Source organism: Symphalangus syndactylus, chromosome Y (genome assembly GCF_028878055.3).
Source record: "Symphalangus syndactylus isolate Jambi chromosome Y, NHGRI_mSymSyn1-v2.1_pri, whole genome shotgun sequence".
NCBI classification, from domain to species: domain Eukaryota; kingdom Metazoa; phylum Chordata; class Mammalia; order Primates; family Hylobatidae; genus Symphalangus; species Symphalangus syndactylus.
The window spans coordinates 19,456,839-19,461,130 of NC_072448.2; the positions used below are offsets into that span (position 1 = coordinate 19,456,839).

Sequence of the window (4,292 nt, forward strand, 5' to 3'; positions counted from 1 at the left end):
TGTGTGGCCAACATGGATGCTTACGTTGGAACTGTTTTATCTGGCAACAGGGAAGAAAGTTCTGCCCCCGACACCGAAATCCTACTCCCCCATCCGTGACAGAGGCGACCCCTCGTCTTGTGCACAGATACACACACCAGTGGGTCTTCCTGGGAAGCAGGCACCCACTCGTGAATGAAAACAGTATGTTTTGTCCTCCTGTGTGAGGCTTGAAACATATACTCTAAAACTATATTACTTTACATTATTAACCTTAGGCAAAGTGTGCTGCAAAGGCCACAGAAAATTAAGGGGCCGTGGGCTACAGAAACAATCTGCAGTGCCAAACACTGGGGAGAATAGAGCCTCACTAGAGTTTGCAAGAGCACAAAATGCACTCGTAATGTTGTTAGCGACATACACTATTGGATCCTCACCTAACACACAATCTGGGAGGAAAGCTTAACCCAAATAAAGATGTAAACATCAACAAGAATGTCAATATCCTCGGTCATCAAGTGACAAGACAGTCCATGCGTGGATTCTCCAGCAATCTTATATTCCGCAAATCCAACCCCTTTCCCCTCACTTCTGCAAGATTCTCTTTTCCCTTAGTCATCTATGCCAAAAAGCATATCCTGAATGCCTTCCCACATACCTCCGTCACCTTTCCCACAGTCCCTCCATAAACCTTACATGCCCATTTCTTTTCACCACGGTGAGTCAGAAGTCCTGAGAGGCTCATTGTCCCAGAAAAGGATTATGCGTTCACCTTTAAAAGAACATGTCGGTTCAACACGAAAGTGAACTTTAAGATTTCCATCATCCTCTGCTTATCTATTCTGTATGATGATACCCAAAATGAAGGATTTTGGAGATCCCAGCAAACCGGGCCCTGGAAACCTTAGTGCCCATTAACCCCTTTCCTTGAATTACCTCTGCTTCTACAGGACGAAGCAAGCCTCCAACCAAGCTGTCTTTTGCTTTTACCTCCCGAACTATGTCCTGTAGAAAGAATCCCAACACATTCCACACCCATTCACTCTACAAATTTAGAGGCCAAGCTCCAACACACACTGGTCATTTCCATGAAGAAAATAAAGCATACTGATTGATCAATTCCTTATGACACCTGAATCCAGGGGAAAAACACACACACACACACAAACACACACACACACACACACACACACAAACACAGAGTCACACATCCTTGAGAATGTTTATTTTTCACTCCATACAATCCAAGTTTACCCCCCTGCCTGTCTGATTTTTTGTGACTGGATCTGTTTTTCCTTTAGTTCCCGTGCATAAGACCGTGATTACTGACATCCTGCATACAGTAGTAAGTTTTCAGGAGTTCTGCTGTTTTAGGTAAAGTCCGATGCTCCATCATATTCAACTCAGCATCTGGGAGTCCCCTAGAGAAACACAAATGCATGTCAAAATGCACTTCTCTGAGCCATACTTTGAAATGTTTCAATTGTAGGGCCCGCTGAGAAAAGGATATCCCTTCCCTATTTGTGATCGCTTAAACTTCCTCCTACCATGTGTTACCAATTGTTCTCTGCAATACCTTTCCCTTTCCCAGTATTCTCTGTGAGGGGAGTCGGCTAACAAGATGCATTGTACACTAAAAGCACACAGAAATCTCATGGGGCAATAGCTTAAGGAATTCCATCAATCTAAAGAGTCCTTTGTGGTCTGGGGCAAGGATGACCACGAGGCACATTGAGGGAGCCCAATCTTATGGGGTTTGTTGGATGAGTGCTGGTGGGGTTGATAGCCATGGAATCAAGGGCCACATATTGAAGTGAATGATTTTCAGCTTTACTTCTCAGTGATTCTGGAAATGGACTACGCTCCCCTGGGCTTAAGACTCCACAGCTATAACCTGCTTTGCAGTGCAGTCTCTAAATGTGCCTTTTGCAGCCCAATGCCGTGAATGTCCTGGATTCTGTCGCTCTCTGTCTTCCTCTCAAGGAATTTCTACATGTAGGAAAGGAGCCTCAACGTCTACATTTCTGAAATGAGCGCCCAGGCTCCCTGAATAGGCAGGTGTGTCCACCCCTTCTCCTGGGCATCAAACAGCTCCAGTTCCAACTGAACGGCTCACCTGAAATCTCTGTTCCCTCTTCAGGTGGCTTCATCCTCTGGTAGTATCGCAGGGGATTGCGCCACACGTCCTTACATAGGATCTGTCAGGGGAATCAATCGGGAAAGGCCTCATCAGGGCTCAGACTGGTGACCCAAGCAGCTGGGAACACACCAGGGTCATTCCTGATGTTTCCCAGTGAGGACCCACCTCAGCAATCCTATTAGACCCTGCGAAGTTGTGGTCAGAAAACCAGTTGAAGAAGTTAAGGCTGCTGTCGTGGTGTCTGCGGCGATAGGCCTCAACTTCATAATCCGGATACCACTGAACTGGAGTGGAATGAGAAGCCCTGTATTCTACAGAGACAGGAGGTTTTGTGGGAAGGGGGCTGGATCACCGTGGCAATGATCCACCCACATCTTCCTTACACTACCCATCCTGGGAGCCACCTGGCACCTGTGATGTTCACGAGATATTCCTTGGTAATCACTTTATTCTGGAAATAGGGGTTACTCTGAAAGAACAACATGATCTTGCAGAGATGAACGGGATGCTTCACTTCTTCCACCTGTCAGGACAAGGTGCAGAAAGCTTAAATACCTTTTTGGGTGAGGTGCCCACTGTTGCTTACAGGAATGAATTATTTCCCTTACCCTCCCCCGCTAAACCCTCTAACCTCAGTCTTCCTGGCCTCACCTCCAAGTTGATCATGTAGCTCAGCATGTCTTCATCTTGCTCAGTGATCAGGGCTGACATCTGGGGGTGGTTTGCAATCTGATTTAGGTCAAAGAGCCTTTACATGCCATGGAAGGAAAAGCTACGAGCAACAGGGAAGAAGGCCTAAGAGCACCCAGAGGCTGGGGTACGGGATTTCTCAGATCTGCATCCACGTATGACCTCCTTTCACCTCCCCCTCCCCCTAAACTAAGGCCTCTTGGGTTCGCAGAGCAGGTATAATTCTGAGGCTGACTGCACTGACGTGGGGAGGCGTGATGTGCAGAGTTGCTGGTGTCTGAGGAGTGGCAGAATCTGCTTATAGCCGAAGACGCCCAGTCCTAGAGCAGACTAGCAAGGGGGAGCAATCACACTCCCTTCAAAGTAGCTTGATTCACACAAAAACCTATTCTGGTCTGAACTCGCTTCTGCTCTTCAAAAAGATGCCCCAAACGTCTGCTGCTCGGCATCACCAAGGGTTTCTCTGCCGCATGCAGGAAAAGAGTACCCAAGCCTGCTCCGGCTTTCCACAGCCACATTTGTTCGGGGCAACTCACCTCTGTTTCCCAAATAGTCACATCGACGCCGAGCTGCCCATAAGTTACTGACACCTCCCCGAGAGCACCTCTCCACCGGAAAGGCAGAAGAAACACTGAGAAGGATACAACATTGGCCCAGAAGCCAGGGACGCTCTGGATGATAGCGCCTCTGCGGTCGAGGTGGGGCTTGCGCCTCCGCTGCATCTTTTCCCTCTGCCGAGAAAAGGCCTTCCCGGCTTGGGCATTAACCGGCTCCAGCTCCACCTGAACGGCCAGCAGCTCCTCCAGTGCAGACGCTGGGGTCATGGGCCCAGCGCCAGGCTGTGCCCGCTGGGCCTCCTCCTGCCGCTCCACGAGGCCCTCCTCCTGGGCCACCACCTCCACCTCCGCCATGATGTCGTCCAACACCAGCACCGCCTCCTCCCCCAAAGCCGCCTGCTCACTCTCCACCCCGGCCGCCCCCTCCTGTAGAGCCTCCATCCTGAAGACGGTGCCCTCCTCCGCACTCCCACTGACCGAGGCCTGTGCTGCCGGACCCAAGCCACAGGAACCCTGCCACGGGCTTTATTGCACCCGTGGGTCAGCGGGCCCTCAGGACGCATGCGCGGGGCTTCCAGGCGCCCCCTAAGGGACTGCGCGCGAAGGGCGCAGGGAGCCGCCCCGATGTGACCGCCTTCCTGCCATCGTGGCCAATCAATGGGAGGGCGGTGGGTGTCTCCCTGGGCGGCACAGCCACTGGCGGGACTGCATCTCCAGCCCCGCTCCGCCCATACCCTTCCCCCCCGCCGCCTCGCCTCCCCAAGCCTCCTCCGGGAAGCCCGTGGAGCTTGTGCCGGGTAGGTAGCTCGGCGTCCGGGCACAGGCGTGCTGCGTGGCCTTTGGAAGTGTGGGCATGGCAGCCCTGTGCCCTGACATCCAGAGTGTGGCAAGCCATGAACACGTCGATGTGTCGTGAACACATGCAA

General features: G+C 51.5%; 1 pseudogene; it reads right to left on the bottom strand.

The window, feature by feature from the left end:
* Window positions 1-1,367: 1,367 nt before the first annotated feature.
* Window positions 1,368-3,929, bottom strand: LOC129476684 (testis-specific Y-encoded protein 3-like; annotated as a pseudogene).
* Between the last annotated feature and the right edge of the window lie 363 nt (window positions 3,930-4,292).